The sequence below is a fragment of the Hyaena hyaena genome, unplaced genomic scaffold (assembly GCF_003009895.1).
Source record: "Hyaena hyaena isolate Hyena2069 unplaced genomic scaffold, ASM300989v1 scaffold_26, whole genome shotgun sequence".
Classification (NCBI taxonomy): Eukaryota; Metazoa; Chordata; class Mammalia; order Carnivora; family Hyaenidae; genus Hyaena; species Hyaena hyaena.
In genome coordinates this window covers 5,593,569-5,616,582 of record NW_024080658.1, presented here as the reverse complement: position 1 = coordinate 5,616,582, position 23,014 = coordinate 5,593,569, and the positions used below count along the sequence as shown (strand labels likewise).

General features: G+C 34.1%; 1 protein-coding gene across 1 annotated transcript in view; it reads right to left on the bottom strand.

Moving 5' to 3' along the window:
* The window catches only part of TRPS1 (transcriptional repressor GATA binding 1), a 253,018-nt gene that overhangs the window by 89,692 nt on the left and 140,312 nt on the right, over window positions 1–23,014 (bottom strand). The gene's annotated exons all lie outside the window — the stretch shown is intronic.

The following is a 23,014-nucleotide window of genomic DNA, read 5'->3' as shown; positions in this document are numbered from 1 at the left end:
ATTTCACATCTTGAAAGTAAGTCCCTTCCTTTACCTCTTACATAGCTCAACAAGTCGATTCAGAATTCAACACAGATGTCATGATGCTTTATTTATCAATATTACATAATTCCTTCTGCCATATTGAAGCACTTAGAGGAAAGCTATCTATCCTGTATCTCCATTTTGAATGTCAAGGTTATCAGAATTAGTTCCGAAAACAGATGTTAGAAAGTCTCATTCAATTGAAGAAATAAATGTAAAGGATTTTAAGAATGTAGTAAAGCAATATTCTATCACTAATGTATACACCTGTCTCAAGGACTAAATATTAGTTTTAGAGTAGTTTGTTTACCTTTTATTTTTCCTTTAAAGTTGTCCTTCATCAGACTATTTGGTCTTTCTTTCTGGGCACCTGTGCCAGACAGTATGCATGTCAAGAGTTTAAAAAGCATATCTCCTGCCAAATCTGACATTGCTGTCTTTCTGGCGTAAGAAAGAAGCCACAGACATATACCAGGGAAAGCGGGGACTTTTGTCTCTTTAAATGTGATTATTTGCTAGAATGAAATTTATTATATGCCTATATATGTTCTACATGACCCAAATTCTGTTCTACCAGATACTACTCAAATTAAATATATATTGCTGTTCAGATATCTTTTTGTCTGGAAATAAAATATTATGCACAGATTTGATTGACCTTTATATGGCAGCACGTCTTCCTTCAATTATGTTTAGGACCCTGAAAAAATGACCAACTCTCCCTGTTGAATATCTACCTCACTTATTGTCTTCCCTGCACTGCCCTGTGTCTAAAGCCTGATTTGTCCTTTCCCTTTTTGTTCTCCAATCTAATAATGATCCCTGGTTGCAGTAAAATGCCACGTGTGGATGGTATTGCAGTAAAATACCAAAATGGAAGTGAGACTTTTGGTTCCAATGGCCCTAAATCCTCACAACGAGATATGAGGCCCAATAAAACCCCTACATATTCTGGCTTTCCACAAAGGACAACTGACCCTTTGGTTTACATGAAGAAAAGAAGAGTTCAAAGGCTTTCGAAGGGGATCTTTTTTAACTTCCAAAGATATTCAGCCACGGTCAATTTGACTGCAACAAATCTAACTTCCATATTGAATCTAAATCTAAACCACATTTAGAAGTTTAATCAGAAGATATTTTTAATTAACAGGGTGTATTAGATGTGACATCAAAAAGATAGATAAGACAAAGGCTTCTACATAGACACCACTCATTTAAAAAAAATTTTTTTAAATTTGTTTTTGACAGAGAGACCGAGAGAGCGAGTGGGGCAGGGGGAAAGAGAAAGGAAGAGAGAGAATTCTAAGCAGGCTCTGCACTGTCAGCATAGAGCCTGATGGGACGGCTTGAACTCACAAACCGTGAGATCATGACCTGAGCTGAAACCAAGAGTTGGACACTTAACTCACTGAGCCACCCAGGCACCCCAGAAACCACTTCTGGTGTGAGGGCAAGTACAGTTTAAATTTTAACAATGTTATATCATATCCAAAATTTAACAAATCAAACATCCAGTTAAACAAAAGTTCTGTCCTTAGGAAAACTATGACATCAAGTCATTGGTGCCATTTCCAAATAATGAAAAGAAGTTACCTTCATTCTCAAAGGTAGCAAGATTTGTGGCCCTCACTGAAAGTGTGTAAGGATTTCCACTTAAAACTTTCTATTTCAGGGGTTTATAAAAGCTATAAAAATTCTCTCCAAGCTGAAACTTGGCAAATGAGAACTCAGCATGAGGACATTTTTTTTAAAGCCTAAATTTAAAAACAGTATGTTCATGTACTTTTTTAAGCTTAAGAAGAAAAAAAGGAGAGAATTTTTGAGGTTTCAGTTGCCTTTTTTAAAAATCTGCGTTCCTCAGGAACTAGTTTGTTTTTAAAAATGGAAATTTGCAGACTATAAATTCAAATTTGGCCATGGTTTTTTGAGAATTTGATATAAATTAAAGTAATCTAAAATGGACCCTATCATGAAGGGAAGAAATTCATTGTTCTCAGAAGACTGTTTCCAGAAATAACTGTATCGCCCTTCCCTCCAAAATGGATATGAAAAATAGACGCATCCCTTTTGTTTTCCTGAGCTAAAGAAGCTATTTTTCCCTGAGTGAAAAAGTTCAATGAATCACCATGATATTTTTGGTTAAAGAATACTGTATGTTTTTATCTTTGCCTCCACCAAAAATTTATATATATAATTCTACTTTAATTATATTTTAATATACATATTTATTTGTTATTGACCATTGCCTCAGATTTTGGTAAAAATTTAGCTCTCCTGAATTTTGTGTGCATATAATAAATTTCATAAATAACATGCATAGTAAAGTAAGCTTATTGTATACATGCCTATAAAGAATACAATCTTAAGTATTGTGCTAATAAAATTGGTGTACTATTCTATTAAGAAATCTCAATCTATATGAGAATTTTAATTACTGTTTCATCTCAAAAAATATCTAACTTCTCTCCCACATATTGCAATGGGGAAGAGGAATGCCACACACACACAAATGAATGAGGCACCAGGTCCTGTTCTTAATGTGCTCATAATCTAGTTGTGGATCTAGATAGATAAATATATAGATATATAGATATTCTCTTCTACAAAGCCCCATGACTTTTGCTTACAGAAAAGAGTTTCCATAGGCCTATTTTCTTTCTTTCATACTTAAGTTTTTTAGAACATCTCTACCTTTCTGCAACTTTATCACCACAATCATGTTTAGAGTACTTATAGCACTAAAAACTTTCCTTCATGTCCACAGTGATCCTCTTTCCAAAACAAGCCAATCCTGCTAAAGCACGGGCCCTCTGTTGTTCTTCTTCCCAGAATGCACACTTCTTCCCTTCCCATTCTGCCTTTTGTACTCTGTTACTTGAGTTTGGAACTCTAAAACCAAAAGTCCATTTTTTTCATGTCTGATTTCTCGAATCGCTTCTTTTTTCATGGATCTGTCACGTGCCACTCCACAGTTTGATATTGTCTCCTTAGTCTGAACCAAAGTTGCCCAGGTAACTTGGCCTTGCTCCAGTTGTCCAAGCCCCAGAGTCTGCAAGGCTCAAACCCTGATACGTTCTCTTTAGAACTGCAATCTGAATTAGTTCTCAATTGCTGCTGACCTCCTACCTATACTAGAAACCGGAAGGAAATAAAGGCTATGAAGAATTTAGGTGGATGGTCAGGTCAACGTCTGAAGAACTTCAAAACAAGGAAAGGAGGTGAGCAAGTCAAATATAAATCAAAAGTAAAAATATTTTGATGCAAAAATCAGACATAAAATCAGAGTGAAAATGTGCTTCAAGGATCTTTACCAAAACTATAGTAATAGTTGTAATGAGTGTTTAAAATTTGCTTTCATTAGATAAGAGTATATATACATATATACACACATATATAGGTGTGTGTGTACATATGTACATGCATATACACATATATTTATATATAAGGCCATATATTTAAACTGAAACTCTCCTGCCCTTCTCTCTTATCTCATGATTTATTCCCAAGCTGTTACTATATTTAATAATTTTTTTCTACAAAATTATTTTTAAAAGGTTTTGCTTAAATTATCATTATATCATACAATGATCCAAGTTTACTGTATGGATGCTATTTCTCATTCATAAAAATTATAGTTTAATTTGTAGAAATTATTACAAACTGCAATTCCAAATACATTCCCCTTGAGCCTTTCAAATAAACACAAGACATATAAAAAATAGTCTGATACGCAAAATTACTTTTCAGCATAGGACAGGAAATGACTGTGGTTACATTAACATTTTCATGTTCAAATGCATGACTTCTACTATCACAAGATTTTTACAGTGTCATGTGTGAAATCCAAAATAAGAAAAATGAAATATATTTTGATGTTGTTTTTTAAATGTGTTCCTTATATGACAAAGACTATTAACACCTAAGGCTAGAAGAAACCTTCAGAGACGATCAAGTACATAGCTGAGATAATTAAGGTGATATATAAGGGAAATGTGTTGGGGACTCAAGAGAAATGAAGTAAGTCTTCGGGGCCATAGTGTAAGAAGGAAAGAGTCACAGCTGGAATACACAGATGTATCTATCTTTATTGACTAAGCCTTTGGATTTTTTTTTTTTTTTTTTTACTATTCTGTGTTGCCTAAGTATCACTAAGATCTTGAAGTCACATCTGTGACAAACATCCTATAGAAGCCAAGGAGACCTGAATTTCTCAAAGACTAAATTCTTCTTTCAGAATCAGCATCCAAGTAGATTCAGAAACTTAAAGCAGTGACATTAACAAGTTTAGTTAAAAAGTTAGAACAAAGTTACTATTTTATATGAAAAGAATTTAATAATCTTCAGATTACTCTAGGCATTTTCCCATGAAGTATAAATGAAATTAACAAGAAATATCTTTTACCTATGACTTTAAATGTAACTAGACTGACATGAGCATTAGAAAAAACAAACGGATTAATATCTTTTTACATAACTGACCTATATCAGGATATACTGAATCTTTTAAGAAACTTTAAGTATTTCATATAGTGTATAAAAGCATACATTTTATAATTTTAAGATATTCTAAATACTATAAAATATTCCTCCTTGAATGAAGAATTCGTTTTGATTGATAAATAAATGCACACGTCCTAACACAGGATTATTCTTTCAAATGAACATTAATATGAGGAAATGTCTATTCTGTAGTAATTGTGGACATAAGAAGGTAAAAAACAGTGCAAGAGCTTCATTTTTGATAAGCCTTACATATCTTTATAAAGTAGTAAAAGAGAATATATAGAACTTTGTCCATGCTGCCTCTGGTTATCACGTAAAATACTGAATGCTAACTTTAGCTGGATGGGCAACATTAAAACTTCCCTGTCAGTTAGCACTCCTTACTTGTTAGTAAAATCAATGATGCAGTAAAAATCAAATTCGATTCGGAGACCATCATTTTTAACTCAATTTTCTCGAGTTCCCTGAAAATTTTCCAGAATTTTCTGAATGATATTGTATGGGACAAATAAACTCGGCAATCATCCCAAAGAAATTAATCAGTAACCTGAGTATACTAGAACACTTCAAAGCCACCACGTATACTACTGTTCTCTGAATCTATGCTGATCTTCACTAAGTATTAACAAAATGGCACATAAAATGGGGCAAAGATGAAACACATACAATAAATACCAATTACTATAAATGTGTTAGCAATGTTAAGACAAATTTTGAGGAAAACGATGACATTTGGCATTTTAAAAATACATGATTACAGAATGAATGAATTTTACTTTAAGCACTGAAATTATCTGAACTTTTGTTCAGATGAATATATTTATTAATGGATTTAAAAAATATTTTATTTTATTATTTTTAAAGGTTTATTTGGTGTGTGTGTGTGTGTGTGAGAGAGAGAGAGAGAGACAGAGAGAGACAGAGAGAGAGAGAGAGAGAGAGAGAGAGAGANTAGAGAGAGAGAGAGAGAGAGAGAGAGAGAATCCCAAGCAGGATCAGCTCTGTCAGAGCATAGCCCCAAGTGGGGTTTGAGCTCACAGACTGTGAGGTCATGACCTGAATTGAAATCAAGAGGCAGACACTTAACCCACTGAGCCACCCATGTGCCTCTTAAATATATTTTTATATCTGGCTTTAAGTTTCCTATTTTATATAGACTTGTAATCACTACTCCTAAGAAATTTAAGAAATTTAGGAATCTTTTTAATTTGATGTCAAACACTGACTGCCAAAAAAATTGTTTTTGGTAATTTTGTGGAAACTAAACTGAAATCTTTGGAAAACTCAAAAAAAGTACACATTTCTATAAAATTAATTTTGGTTTGGATACAGATGATATGTAAAAAAAAAAAAAACCCAAGAAAAACATAAAAACATAAAATATTTAAAGGCAAGTAAAACATACCACCGCAAAATGTGCTTCTCTGGCATACTGATTATTTTGAGCTGTTATTTTATGTTTTTAAAATTTATTTTGAGATTGAGAGCATGAACAGGCAAGGGGCACAGAGAAAGAGAGAGAGAGAGAGAGAGAGAGAGAGAGAGAGAGAGAGAATCCCAAGAAGGCTCTGTGAAGCCAGTGCAGAGTCTGACATGTGCTTGAATTGATGAACCATGAGATCATGACCCGAGCTGAAACCAAGAGCCAGATGCATAACCGGCTGAGCAACCCAAGGGCCCTTGTGGTGGTTATTTTTAAGAAACAGCAAACAGAAGAGAAGCTCTGAAAACTGAGTAGAAGGTACCCTTTGGTAAGAGATATTTATAATTATGAGAGAAATCTCGATTTGTAAAGGTGTCTCCTACCTTGTTGCAGGAAGAAGAGGAAGACTAAATCCTGGAAACTCTCCTCAGTAGAAAAGGCAGAACTTAAACTGGCATAACAATTTTACCCTTGTTTGCTGTGCTCTTCCTTGTGACCTCCCATAACTGGCCTCCTGGCCCCCACCCATTATCTTCTTTGAGACGGAGATGGTATTGAAGGTAGTGGCTTGGGCCCTTTCAGAGCTTTCCTGTGTATAGAGGAGCCAGACAAGTTCTTAAGCTTCTCTTTGATTTTCTCCTGTTACTTTGTTATTAAGTCTTAGTCAAGAACCCAGAAAGGTAAAGGAAAAATGATTTTTTCTCCCTTACAATTTCTGCCTTGAGATTATTTCATACTCCCTTCCTACTTTTACTCAACTGTTAAAAACTGGAAATCAAAAACTGCAAAAGACACATTAAACTACTGGTTTAAGGGGAAAAAAGAGGTAAGATTCAAAGTAAAGGCTCTACTTCAGGAAATTAATGATCCTATGTACTATATGTTTCCATTGGAATAAAATGGCTGAGGTACCACTTTTTAAATAATTGCCTGCTTGAATCCAGTTTTTTGATTACTTGTAGAATAACTAACTGATCTAAGACCTTCTACTTCACAACATCCAGTGGGTCTCCATCTGGGGTGATTTTACCCCAAATAAACATTTGGCAATGTTGGGAGCCATTTTGACTGTCAAAATTAGGGAGGGAGGGCACTACTGGCCTCTAGTGGGTGGAGGCCATGAAGGCTGCTAACCACCCTACAGCACCCTACACCGGACAGCACCCTACCACAAAGAATCATCTCGCCCAAACTGCCAATAATGTTGCTGCTGAGAACTCTATAACCTAACAACAAAGAACATTATCAATAATACGATTACAAAAACAAGATGTAAATGTTTAATCATTACTTAATCCTTCGCTAATATCTCTAAACAACAACAGTGATAATAGGGATAATACACTTGCTTGTCATTTTTCACACACATTTTATCATTTGATTCTCAAAATAAACTTAGAAGTAGGCAAAGTATGAATAATTAGACCCATTCTGGGGTGCAAAGCGCTGAGGCTCATCAAGGTTAAAGAGGATGAACAAAGTTCTTTGAAGCTCAAAGTAAAACAGAGTTAACTTAATCCCTGTCAACTGTTCTTTTTAATATATGCCACATCATTGAATTGAAACAATTTTATAAATATTTTATAGGTGTCTGAAAAATTAATAGAATCCTACACTTAAAAAGCACAAGTTGAGGGGGAATAGTCTATTTCATTCTTTTCTTGCAGGGAAAAGGAAATGGTATGGAAAAAAATCCTTTTCTATTGTCTTTGATATGTACATTGCTAATGCAGGAAGATAATCTGAGATTTTTGTGCTTTTAAACCAAAATACAGGATCATTTATATGAATCTAGAAAAGTCACTCTGTTTGTCAAAAACAAGGAACACATTCTGCTTTGATATCTCCAACAAATTACTTTAAAACACAAAATCTGTATCTTTCTGAGAGCCTCAAAGTTGAAGTGCCAGCCGGTACTCTTTGGGTTCTTATTATCATTTAGATAGAGATCCTAATTATTTTCTTATTCAAATCATGTAAAAGCTTTATTTTTCAAATGGTCCCTGAAAGTCTTTGCATAAATACACACCTTCCCTAGAAGATATTTTAACAAGAGATTCTTCTCATGCCCTCAGGAGGAAAGCAGATCAAGGATATCAGCTTGGGGACCTTTCTCTCAAGTAATTTCAATGCAACAGTTGTGATTAAAAAGAAACAGAGTAAAGATGCCAAAGCAGGTCACAGAGGTTCTGAAGAGCTAATTAGCAAGACAACATCAAAACAGTACAAACTGGTGTGAGAAGAAGCTTCCATGATTCAATATACGGAGGAAAAAAACAAAGTCATATAAATGGCATGAATTGGTGTTATGATATCCTAAAACACTGTGTCTTTCTGCATGTAAGGAGACAACTTTAAAACGAGTCTGGTATCCTAACTGTATTAAAGTTGAAAGCTCCAAATTCTGATTACCAGACCACTTTGGAGAGAACAAAAATTAAAGACCTGACAATCTTTTATCAATTTCCAATCTGTGTCAGTTTGACTTCATATTCTGCTCTTGACCATGACATACTGGCCTGGTTGTCCAACTATTTGGCACTCTGACTCCCAGTTGATTAGACTTGTTTAAGAATCATACTTGTGTTAACTGTGATTGTTACTTTATTATGTAGTATGACTTCAAGAGAGCATAATAAAATCAGATCCTGTGGGATTATTCGGGTAACTGCTATGGTCCAGGGAAGGCTTCCAAGCACGTTCCCACTACCTACATTGCTGACTGGCTGGGAGGACAAGAAAGTGCAGGGCCAGAGGTCCTGATCCCAAAATGAAACGTTCCTATAGTACCCACCACTAGAACTTTTTTGGTCGAGGAGAAACAAGATTTGAAATGTACAGAACCAGAAAATGTGGAAAATACATCAAAATTTTATAGTTCATAGATGAAAGAAATTTGATGAAGGTGTTACCGAACTGAAAGATAATCCTAAAAATTTACCTCACATACCAGTATGTTGTAAAGCTATGGGAAATATCCTATAATGCCATTCATGCAAAACAAAGCTTGATATGCAGGCTAAAGCAAAAATGTTATCCGTCTAGAAAATGTTACAAAATTCTTGTCATGTGATGAGGTTTTCAAGGAACAGACAGACAAAAATGTGAAAGAAAGAGAAAAGAGGTGGTCAAGAAGATAACACAAATACTATCCTTTTTTTTTCCTGAATTTTCATGATGTTTATGGTAAATGTCAGCTTTTTCAATTCTGTAATATGCTGTGATTTTTCTCATTCTAACCAAGTATTCATTTTTCACCTAATTGTGTATCCATTATTATGAGTTATTTTTCTTAAATAAGGCCTTCCAAATTTTATAAGCATTATGGTCCCACAAATCCTAGATTCATCCTTGTAAATGTTAATCCCTAAAAGGAGAAAATGATTAGGGACAGTGGATATACTTGTCATTCAAGTTAAGGAAACTCAATATGGCATAGCTGTGAACATCTGAAAAAAATTAAAAATCAAGAGGTTGAAAAGTGATGGTGAGATTCCCCGTGCAGAATGTTCTGCTGACTTCAAAGTAAATAGTCAAATAGAAAATTAAAATTATTTTCACTACAGACACAAATCAAGTAACTGCTCATATTCAGGTATAATGTATAAAGATATGTCAGTCATAAACACTACTGGTCTTTTGTAACCATCAAGGTCATGTGTCTTATTTGTCATTATGCAGCATTTTTCTAAAGGGGAGGAACCACTTCAATGTACATACTTATACGTGTCCAACAAAACGTATCATGAGAACTCCATTAAAATTTCTTTGATATATTTTTATAGTCATTATTTTAGAATGACTATTTTTACAATAATATTTTTCAATTTTCTCTTGCTTGCTATTTTTCTTGTTGTTGTTGTGAAAAGTAGTATTTTCATGGGCAGTGAACTTGACAGGAAAAAATAAACCAAAGAAACAGATATGTCATGAAAAATACACCAAATCTCAGTCACAAAGGCACGCATTGTGCAAAAATATACAGGAACACATAGTTCAGATGGATAATGCTTCTTCGCAATATTCCTTTGAACAGAAAATTTTAATTAACTTTGAAATCCATAATGTAAACTTGAAATATGTTCCTTTTAGAAATCATGTTCCAGTTGAGGAGTTGGAATAAACTAAAATCTAAAAAAAAGATTCATTTTCAAAATAATGTATTTAGTGACTCCAAGTCCATTTCAAAATGATCATTGGTTTAAAAAAAACTTAAGAGTTGCGCTTTTAAAATGCGTATATTTTGTTCTTTGCAATGTATGTAAGCACACAATAGATATGAAGCCAACAAAATGAAATTGAATACACATAAAAATATTTTCTATGTTGTAACTTTAAGTTAAAAAGGCTTTGCTCCACATTGTGCAGACATTTATACTAAAGTAAAGAGATTTAAAAACTAAACAAATAAAATGAAACGTGTTATTTGAAGTTTGTATTTATTAAAAACACGGATTAAGAAGTGAAGTTCGGAGCACCTGGGTGACTCAGTCAGTTAAGCGTCCAGTGTCGACTCAGATCATGATCATGAGGTTCATGAGTTGAGCCCCGTGTCGGGCTCTGTGCTGACAGCTCAGAGCCTGGAGCCTGCTTTGGATTCTGTGTCTGCCTCTCTCTCTGCCCCTCCCTCACTCAAGCTCTGTCTTTCTCTCTCTCAAAAATAAACACTAAAAATAAGTAAAGTTTTATGATAACTAAAGGGGAAAAAAGGGCAATTATAATGTATATAATGTTATTCTAAAACTCTACAAAATTAATCATTAAACACAATAATCTAGAATGTGCTTTCCAAGAAACACTGTTTATGAAATTCCGAACTACATTTTGGCACCAATTCATGGCATTTCTAGTTCCCGTTTGATTCTACCTACAGTATTGACCCCAGCAAAGGAGGAAACCCATATCTAGATGCTAGACACCAATTCATATACATACCTCTTCACTGTCAATGTAATCATGACTATTTTGCTAATTCATCAACAGGAGATATGGAAACACTTTTAAAAAGCAGCATTAATATATGTCCTGATTGTGATTGGCAGTGTTAATTATAGGGTTTTTTTAAATCCTGTCAGCAGTTTCAAGACGATTATCCTTAAGTTTCAATTCCAGGAATGCTCTGTATATATGCACACACATACATCTTGTGCCTAGGAGACCAGAAGTAACAGACAAAGAAGGAAAAGCATAGGAAGAAAAACAGGGGATGGGGCATTATCCTAGCTCATCTCAGATCATTAGTCTTCCAGCCCTGCTTCCCATAAGTAGCTATAGATTGATTCTTGGTTGAGCCATTTAACATGTTGGATGAATGAGCTACATGATAAGTATAGTCTATTCAGGAGTCAAACTTAGTATGTATTTTTTAAAAAATGAGAATTTAATTTTGCCATGCAAATTTTTAAGCTGAGCCCTAATATTTTTCTCCATTAGTACTGCTATGAAAAATAACCCCACATTTGGAAATAAGGCAAAATAAAAAGGAGGTAGCATGTTCTTTCAGTTATACACTAAGGGATTCTTTACAGGCTCATATAAAGATTACTTAATTATGTAGGAAAATAAACCTGTGTTTGACTTTGCTATTTACGATTAATTACAGTCTCAGATTCTGTGAAGTTACATGCTAATTTTCTGTCCAAAAGAAATGTAACCCCAAAGGTTAAGTTTCCATTGTCCTCCTGGACAATATTAATCGGCTTTGTTTCTAAGTCAGGATGTCATTACTAAGGGACTATATAACTCATGTTCCTCAGAGTGCCCTTCAAAGTAGCTTTGCCTCTCTACTGATTCTTTTATTGAGTTAAAAAAAATTTCTTTAACAGGAGTTTATTATGTATTTCTATATGCATGTTTTCAAACTTATTTTTTTGACCTCAGATTTTCTGACCAGGCAGATTCATCTTCTAGAAATATTTAAGCAAATGCATTCTTTTTCATTTTAATTTTTTTATTCTGGGAGTGAATCTTCAACAACTTAAAACTTAGCAATGAAACTTTACCTTCAGTGGCTCTCTGTTTCTCTCTCTTAACCTAACTCTGTGATTTTGTTTTCCTTTCTGATTCTTGGCCACATTATTGGTTTTGGTTCTGGGATCCACAGAGCAAATAAGTTATTTCCTATTGGTAACACCAAAGATAGGGAATCGTATGATTGACCATTTGATGATCTTGGGGTTCTATTCTCTGTTGGATGAGTGACAACAGAAATTGTTTTGTTAGTCTCTTATATTGTTTGTGCAAGAACACATTACATGCCCATGGAGAAGAGAACACAAATTTTAGCTTTCAACCAATGAATTTCATGTTTATTTACTCTTGACCCATGGCTGAGACTGAAGACTTAAAGCTAAAAAGTGCCCTGTGCTTCTGTATTTCTCTCACTGTCGAGAGACTTAAATTTAAACTGCTTCTCTGTATCCAGTGTGTCCTGATAAATTATATGATATTGCCTAAATTAAATGACTTGTGTTAGGATTGTTCATTCCAAAAGTCCCACATTCCAAGAAATAAACTGAACTTCTGAAATTTAAATGAGCTAGTATTTAATGGAAAAAATTGTAATCCTTATGGAATTTGCTAGCTTAGGGCATCTTAAATAAGAATATAAATATAGGTAAATATAAATGTATCATTTTGTTTGAAAAAACTACTTATCTTTCTCTGATTTTATTGATGGTCAGGTATAATCCAAGCTCATGCTTTTTTATAAAATTTAGTTTTGTGTCTTCATGAAAAGGCTAGTTAATATGACTTACTAAACTTCTTACAAAGGTTTACTGCTAACATTTCTCCAACATTATGTCCAATATTGTGATAAATGTAAAATTATGTGTCCAATCAAAATGTTTTTATATCAATAATAATTACATTCTGTAGTTTGCTGGTTAACCTAAACATAGTTGCATTCATGAGTAATTTTAGATAGGTGAACTCTTAAGTAAGATAGGGTACTAATAAACTGATTACCAGTTTGTCAAAATTTTAGTGTTGCTGTTATCTTTGGATCAATATATTCTAAGTATACAATTTTCCCACTTTAAAAAAAGCATAAAATCTATGAGTGTGACTGAAGGTACCTGTGATGGCATGTTTGAGATCTGCAAATCTGCTAAAATGATCATGAATGACATACACATCTTAAATATCTACTTCTTAGCTCTGTGAAACAGAAATTACTTCATCTGGTTAAAGATTATAGTTAATATGGGTGATTGAGACTTTTAATAAGCAATCGTGGCAGGAAATTCAACTGTGCAAGCAAGTTATAGAATATGGTCTTTGTTTATATCAAGGGGAAATTAAAAAAAAAAAAGTAGTTTTCAAAGTGAACTGTCTAGCTGTTCCATAATATGAAAAAGCACAGTGAAAGATGAAAGTTGCGTGTGCAACAAGTTGTATAAGAGTTGAAGGAAGAAATGCTATTTGAGTTTGTTAAATAATATCAGCAAATAACAAACCTGACAAAGTTAATAAAATAGGTTAAATTCTGATGTTGATAGACTTACACATAAAATAATATATAACAAAATGGAATCTGGGACTCCTTTTCTACTATATCTCATACTAATGCAAAATTAGATATATTTTTAATCTCTGCTAGAATGATATAGAGCATTTAGTCTGTTCTGAGCTAAGGTTAGAAAAAGGTTACTTTTTACTTTCTGTGTAATAAATCTAGATAGCAGGGAATCTGCTCACCAGAATAAATTTCTATGCTTTGAGCTTTCTTTGGCATCCCCTTGATTCTGAAAGATATATGGTCTCATACAATTATCTTACTTCTAAGTTTATTTAGAAATTTACTGTCATTTTGATCAACAGGTAGCCAAGCTAGTTTTTCATGCACCTTCATCATATTTTATTTACCGAAATCCTCTCATACCCTTTTGATTGTACTTTTCTAAGATTAGATCCTAAAGTTTTCGGTGGGGGGGGAGGGGGGAGGGGAGAAAGATCATACTCAGAGAATTCCAATATAGCCCCAAATATGCAAGTTTTACTCTTAACAGAAATAAATAATAAAATGTAAAAGACAGGAAAAGGCAGGAAGCTTAACAGTTTAAGATGCTTCAGTAAGTTTAAGGAGGCATCCAAGAAAACCAATGTTTGGCCTACCCCTTGTTTGGTGTCCAAGAGGTGCATCATGCTAGAAAGATGCATCATGCTAAGATTTTCAGTATATGATGGCTATGCCTCTTTCTAAAGTGATATATAAAAAGTTGTCCTACCAAACTCTATGCAAACTTTACTTTGAAAGGCCACTGACATACCTCTAAAATTCCATCTGAATATCCAAAATGTTTTTCTATTTTTTTTTTAAATGTTTTATTTATTTCTGAGAGACAGAGACAGCATGAGGGGAGGGGCAGAGAGAGAGGGAGACAGAATTTGAAGCAGCTCCAGGCTCTGAGCTGTCAGCACAGAGCCCGACGCAGGACTCGAACCCACAAACCGTGAGATCATGACCTGAGCTGAAGTCGGAGGCTTAACAGACTGAGCCACCCAGGCGCCCCTCCAAAATGTTTTTCTAGAGATCAGGGCTTTAATACATGACAAAGCCAATAGAGGGGGTGGGGGGAAGGATCCTAAAAGAGCATCGTCATAATGTTATCTGCTGGTTTATGGATAAATCTCCAGTTAAGGCTTCACGAGCACATAAGAAAGCTTTATTTCCAGTTCACTGATGAACTATTAGAAATGTTACTCAAATCAGTTGTGAACTGTAATGAATTGCTGGCGTCAGAAGGTTAAGAAGACTATTGCCAAATTCAAGATACATAAAAGGACATTCCATTCTCTTTCTAAAAGTGTTTTAAGAGTGGTCTATCATCCATGGGAAAAATAAAATGAGCTATGCATTTATCAGGACCCTTTATATCATATTTTCATAAAAATCTGACATTCAGAAAATTCCCTGCATTCAAACTTCTTTCAAAACTATCCAGAATTGTATTTATTGAATCTTTACTACAATTAGTTTTTTCTAAATAATCAGATAAGTGTATAGGAATTTATTTTATCTGCCCATATCATATAGCTGTTAAATATGCATGTTAAGAGAAGATTTGGCTTTAAATAGGTCATTTTATTGTCTATTCTTTAGCAATAACCGGCACCTGCTAACAGACTACTGAACTGTTTCATAAAACAAAGTTCACATAATCCTAACATCTGTTTTGGTTGCATTTTCTTCATATTTCTAAGAACAAAATTAGAAAAGGCACATGCCATTTGTGTTAGTATCAACTCTTCTTCTCAAATACAAATATGCAGTAAATAAACAATGAATAGAAATAATATAAAGATGACATTAAAATGTTGCAGTTTTAAAAAAAAATGGTGTACGAGTGCAATTAAATTAACTCAGCACCCAATAACCATCCTAAGATTGGTCAACAATATTTGATAACCTCAGACCAGTGATCAAAGTTGAGTCACGGCTTCAACTAAACTTGTAATAGTGGTCATAATTCCATTCTAAAATTTAGAATTTCTCTAATTTTTATAAAGATATCACTATGCTTGCTGATGAAAGAGTCATAAGTTCAAACAATCCTGCCCTTTACAGGTTGTTTTTTGCCAATAAGTAGAAGCTCACCTGTTAAAGACAAAAATGTATCAAACCTTCTGGAAAGTATATGATGCATTTTATCTGAGCATTAAATCTTTCCATTTAATCAGAAATTGAGTATTAAGGACAATCTTCTGGTTATATTTGTTATATTCTGGATTCAGTGAAATAGATCAGTTCTTCTCCATGTGAATACACGGGGCTGTGTACAAACTTTCCCATAAAATATAGAAAGCCTATGATAGAAAACAATTATTAACTCAATGCCCTACAAACTGAATTCTGGTACAATTATAACTGACTTCTAAACTCAGGTATAGAAGGATTTGTCTACATTATGAAGAACCCAAGAAAGCAGAATCTGTACTATTCCAACTGGCTCGCACAGTGTTCCCCATATCAGTGTGAAGTTTATGCTCCTAAAGGCAACCCATTTAAGCCACCACAGAAGATATTTCCTTCTTAAAAAAATGGTGGCGGTAGGACAGGTAACAGAAAAAAGCAACAGAAGTACATTTTATGGGTTTATAGGTATAATAGTAATAACGCTTCTGTCTTATTATCTGATGGATTCCTGAAAACTATAGCTTTCACTTTTGTTAATACCTTAGAAGTATGAGAGAGTGGGTTGAATCAAAGCTTTTAAATGTGAAAAATGATATAACAGCAAGTATTCCTTTTATGTTGTCTTCATCATTATTTTAAAAACTCTGATGCAAAACACATGTGCCATGGATTTTGACCTATTATGATATATATCAACCTCACCTTACAAAATATGGCAATGATTTTTAAAATCCAATGATAATTTATTAGTTCTATAAATACATAGGAGAGATTGTGATAGTTGACCATTATAAATTGTAATTAACTCCACTTGAGTCATAGATGAATACCAACAGTAACATCTGTTTAAGTCATTCACTTATTCAACAAATGTGAGACAACTACTAGTTGCCACATTTTACAATTTGTTCTGAGCCCATTACAGTTAATTACAATATATTAGTCCATTTTTCCTTTACTGTATTTGTTACAGTTCAACTTTATGAATGGAAATTATCTTCTTTGTTTTCATGTATGAAGAATGAAATTCAGAAAAGTTATGAAGCTGCCTCTGAAGTTGACTTCAAGCTGTCTGTGAAGCTGTCTTTATATCACACTGAATTAGAGGGTACTGGGAGGGGACAACATTTGTTTGTTCATTCACAACATAAAGTGAACTCTTGCAATGATCTACCTATCATGCTAAACTCTGGGGCCAAAACACATCCTCAGTCCCTGCCCTCATAGAGCTTAGATTCCCCTTGGAATAGCATGGTTGAATTAAGGTATTACTAGAGGAGGAGGGTTTTCATGATGGTAGGTGAGTGATAGCCAAGTAAGAAAGGACTAAATGAAGAATCAACAGATGGAGACACATTATCAATGAAGCAAGATCTCATAGGAGGCAGGAAAAGCAAGAGCAAATGGTATTATGGTTAAGAAGAACTCTTAATTTTTGAATTAGATTACGATACAAATATCATACATGTAACACATCAACAGGTAACCTAAGTCCTTTGTTTCTCAAAGGTAATTAAAAGATTGTGAAATGTGGATTAGTGTGACTAAGTGAGCTTAGATTTTATAAACTTATATTGTTTCAATGTGAGATCAAAGTACTTGATTAATTCAATAGCCTGACACATGATTAAGAGATAAGAAATATTAATTTTCTAGAGTTACACTCTCCAGTATGGTAGCCATATGTGGCTATTTAACTTTTAAGTAATTAAAATTAAATAAAATGAAAAATTTCATTCTTCAATAGCATGAGGGCACATTTCAAGTGTGAGACAGCCATGTGTGACTAAAAATCATATCTGGGTAGTGCAGATTTTTAGAAAATTTGCAACAATACAGTAAGTTCTAAAGGAGAATGCACATTGAAAGAGCCCACAGATACTGATGTGTAGAGGGGTTATAGCAGTGGAAATCTCAATAAAACTTCATTTGTTGACATCTCAGATACAGGGTTAGTATCTAAAACCTATAAAGAACTTATCAAACTTAACAGCCAAAAAACAAATAATCCAATGAAGAAATGGGCAAAAGACATAAATAGACACTTCTCTAAAGAAAACATCCAGATGGCAAACAGACACATGAAAAAATGTTCAACATCACTCATCATCAGGGAAATACAAATCAAATCTACAATGAGATACCACTTTACACCTCAGAATGCCTAATATTAACAACTCAGGCAACAACAGATGTTGGCAAGGATCCGGAGAAAGAGGCTCTCTTTTGCACTGCTGGTTGGTGGGAATGCAAACCTGGTGCAGCTGCTCTGGAAAACGGTATGGAGGTTCCTCAATAAATTAAAAATAGAACTACCCTACAACCCAGCAACTGTATTACTAGGTATTTATCCAAAGGATACAGGTGTGCTGTTTTGAAAGGGCACATGCACCCCAATGTTTATAGCAGCACTATCGACAATAGCCAAAGTACGGAAAGAGCCCAAATGTCCATTGACAAATGAATGGATAAAGATGTGGTATGTATATACAATGGAGTTTTACTAGGCAATCAAAAAGTATGAAATCTTGCCATTTGCAACACCATGGATGGAACTGGAGGGTATTATGCTAAGTGAAATTAGCCAGTCAGAGAAAGACAAATATCATATGACTTCACCCATATGAGGAATTTAAGATACAAAACAGAAAAGAACAGAACATAGAGAAAGGAAGCAAAAATATATAAAAAACAGAGAAGGGACAACACATAAAAGACTCTTAAATACAGAGAACAAACAAGGTGGCTGGAGGCGTTGTGGGAGGGGGATTGGTTTAAATGGGTAAGGGGCATTAAGGAATCAACTCCTGAAATCATTGCTGTACCATATGCTAACTAACTTGGATGTAAATTAAAAAAATAAATTAATTAAAAGATTTTTTATCTTAAAAAAACAAACTTCATTTGTTTGGTATGACTAACAGATATAACTTTAAAAACAGTGAAAACTGTCTCTTCACCTAAAATTGTTATGGTGCCACTAGCAAAGCATGTATGGAGAAATACCGTAGGGCAGGGAGCCACTTGAATAGATTTCAGAACTGGCACTCCGGTCAGAACACAGTATCAGATTAAAGCAGGTTAAAGTGGAAATATATAAATACTCAAGAGATTTCTGGATCATTTAGTTGCTGCTGGTAATGCTATAATGGACCCTATTTAGGTCTATTTTTCAATAGCCCGAAGATGTTGGAACTAGCAGGTAACACAGAAAAAAGAACCAGTGTTATGAACTTTAAATATTCTAAATTTGTTTTCTTTCTATTTTCTAACAATATACAACTTCTATAATTTAGACAAATTATATATAGCTCAAAACTTATAAAAAGGGTTAATAGAGTAATTCTGAGAGAGGGAAAAAGAGAGAAGAGAGAAGATGCCTAAGCACTAGAAATAAAAAAAATAAGGAAATTGCAATTAAAAATCACAAATTCATGCCTCACATAGAGAAGGCCATAAACTATGTGCTAAAGACAAAACATTAGTTCTAGTACATTAGAAAAGGATTCCCCAGATTGGCCTGCCTTAAATTATGTGGCAAAGAACCAGACTATTTGTTTCTACTAGCAATAAATTAGCTAGTCACATAAGGATTAATTGCAAAACTGACCCTTGAAACAGTGCCCAGTAGCCCAATTTTGAACAATAACTCAAATTTGGTCTTCTACCAAGGAATTTTTAGCAAAAAGAATCTGAATGGTTTAATTCATAGAAGGGAGATAACTGGTGTGAAGCTTCCTTTTACAAATTTTTCCAGCTACCTACCAATGCTCCAAAGTGTATATATTATGTGTTTCTCCCAAAGGTCCAGCCCCTTTGGGGAATATAAGAAGACTGTGCATTTTGTGTCCAACTATTCCAGGGGATATCAGCTTTCATAATATATTCGGATTTTCATTACTCATGGGCTCACGAGTTTGATGAGAAGGTGTTGATTATATAAACAATATAATCAGAGATTTCAACCCTCAGCCATTTTTTTAAATTCTGACTTCAGCCTTCTTATTAATTTTTAGCAGTCACCTAAATCTTTATTCCCTAATGGTCAATAATCCAAGGAAATGTGTGCTTTCCATAAGAATGACATCATTTTGGAGAGTACATCACCATCTATTTTTTAAATATACAAAATTATATCTAACATACACACTGAAACAATTTAACTCCAAATGTGTGCGAGGCTTTGTTCGCTATTGAAACCAGAAAAATAGAAGTTTAAGGAATACACTTTTTCTGGCAATCTAACGAACAATGCATTCAAATTTTCTACATCTTTTCATGCTGAGTTCCGATATAAGAAAATAAGAAATAAAATTCGGTGACAGGCTTGGGACAAAGAGAACAAAAAAAGTTATAATTCCATTCCTTCACATTGTTTTTAATGCACTAATGGGCAATTTATAATAAAACTGAAACTATGTAAGGTAAAGGTCTCTTTCACTAGCCAATTACACCTTCACTTTGAAAATGGTCCTGAGGAGAAAAGCCAACTTTTAAAAAAAATGTAGTTAATAGATGAGGAGATATTTACCTCCCAAATGCTCAAGATAATCGAGCATTAATAAAAAGAAGCCTTTCTGGTATTGTATTTCAGCTAACCTTACCTTCTTTGAGCTAAAAGAGTTGAGATAAACCATTCCCTACACGTTGAAATCAAATGGCCACTGTTATCCATTATCCAAGTGTCAGACTCTGACTAAAGCATCCAATGTTCAAGCTTCCTATTCTTTAACCAGGAAATAAGGACGATTTTGTTTCGAGCCATCTTAGATTTCAATGGATAGGTTAAACTGGAAAATATCAAAGCATAATTAATTACTTGTTGGTATACTCCAAATAGTTTGAAACTTGCCTGTTCTCCTTACTCATCTTCTCTCTCCATTTAGCACTCAGAAGCAAGTGTTGTGTGAAAAAAAAGTAAATAAATAACGAAAAAGGTAACAGAAAAGACAGGTATGTCCTTTTCCGGGAAAATCAAAGCTCAAAGCTAACTATGTACTAAAATTTGCAACATCTGCTAAACTGGACTATTCAAGTGACAGTATTTGCTATACTAATCACTTTTATAGAACTAGAAGCCTAATGCATATCTCTTTATAAGAGGAAATAGACTATAACAAATAACTAAAGTGTACTGAGCACTTAACCTCACCAGACACTCAATAAAGTGAGTTTTATACATACTCGCTCAATGTTCACAACACCTTTGGAGAGGATAGAGCATTCACACAGCCAGAGAGTAAAGTGTCAGGATTACAACCAAGAAAGTCTGACAATTTATAAAAGCAAAGCTGATTTTCATTTTTAAATGATAATAAAGATTAAAACACTCGACCCCACTTCAGTATTCCTATAATACACTGATATGATAATTTCAACTTCACTGACTATTAATCCAGTTAATATCATCAGAATGGGTGCTAAAATCCTACAGGGACAAATGATAAAAAACAAATTTCAAAAGAAACCCAGTGGATAAACAGTGGCATAGCTAATCAGTGGGTCTTTAACCACTAAGCACTTTAACCCTTGTAAAAGTCATCTAGAGCTTTCATATACGACTACTCAGTTGTAGAATGGTATATATAACATGCAGTATATAAAGGTGATATGGTGAGTTCCTTATTTAAGGTTCTCGGAGAAGCTATTTCAAAATAGTATTTGAATGAAATTAGAATAGAATCATGTAAGAGAGAGCAGTTAAATATAATGAACACAAATCAACATATAGAATGGTGCCAGTTAGTCTTATGTGAATAACTAGAATTAAGAACAGTATCAATGGAGATACCATGTCAAACCATTGAGAAAACTGTGCTATGTATGGGGTAGGAAGGAGATGATTAAGAACAAGTTGGGGCAGTGACACAGGGAATTAAAAAAAAAAAAAAGAAATGGGTATGAACAACTGGCATAAAGAAGACATGTTAGCTGACTGACTCTAAGGCAGAAATGAGCATGGAATACACAAATCAAGTTTCTAGCAGGGAAAGTGCAGAAATGGTGTACATAAGTGAGTATAGCTACAGAAGTCAAATGAGCACTTGTGAAATCTAAGAGTAGACTTTCAAACACCTGTGCAAAGCTTCACTGTGGCTTTAAACGAACTGATCTGAGTAGAATTTTAAAATAACCATTACATATATAATATGTAGACTAGAAGTCATACACACATTTGCATTGTTAAAATCGCCTGCCTATTTTTATACTAATTAAAAGGCATGATATAAAATATTGGTGAAGAAGAAAGAGATGTCCTAATCTGATAACTTATACGGAAGACACTAAGTGCCCTTACCAGACAGGTGATTTCCCACATCTGCATGTAGTAAACATCTACCATTACCTCTCCTGAATAAGAACAGACAGCTTATTTTGCAGAAAGATTCAATGCCCATTTTGCACCCTTTTCATGTGAGTGAGAGCAGAATCATCCACAAGGTGTTTTTGCAGCATAAAATCAGTATTACATTACAGAAAGTTTTTGGTGTATTTATTTCTATGCAAACAATAGCCAATGTTGACCAAGGCAACAGCAACTAAGAGGTCAATGCCAAATAGTTACCTGAAAACACTCATTCCCAGCATCTGGTAAACCAGCATGATGAAAGCACAGTTCCTCAATATGCACAACACACAAAGCAAACAAAAATGAGACATCTAAAATAACAACTGCCAGGGCAATATAAAGATGTTTCATGTCCAGGAGATTTGTGAAAAATTAAATCAGCATTGACACTTAAGCGAACATTCAAATCTATGAGGACAAGAGTAAAGAGAGAATAAGAAGAAGCTGAGGTGACTCATATGGTTCCTATATTTTCCCTCGAATCTGGAAAACTTAATGAAAAAAAAAAACTCCTCTTGCTATTAGTTCTTCAGGCTTTCCCTTTACAATAAATTTCATAATCTGACTGACCTTGTTCTGTCATTAATTATTCCTTGACAACCTGACATCATATCATCATAATATTCCATCACAAAGAATATAGCAATGGCATTTATTTTACCTGACTTTTTATTTTTTTAGATGTTTTCTAAAGATCATGACATATATCACCAAGTGCTAACTCTACGTTTAGCAGTGTGCTGGATATTTCAGGGAACATAAGAGGACATAAAAACAAAATCTAGCCATGTGAGAACACGTAGTCTGGGAAGAATTAGGCACAAAAAACCCAGGGAGTTGATACAGAAAGAGCACTTAACTAGTGTGAGAAGGCAAGCTAGTTGTGTGTTCCTCATAAGTGAGGCAGAGAACCAGAGTGGTCCAAGCTTATCGAATTTGGATATAGGTCTGCATCAATGTGAAAACATGAGTAACATCAAGATAATGATAGTAACTCCATTAAAAATATAACTCATTTGTTAAGCACACCAACTACCCTAAAGAATCTGCAATTTATTTTCATATTAAAACAAAC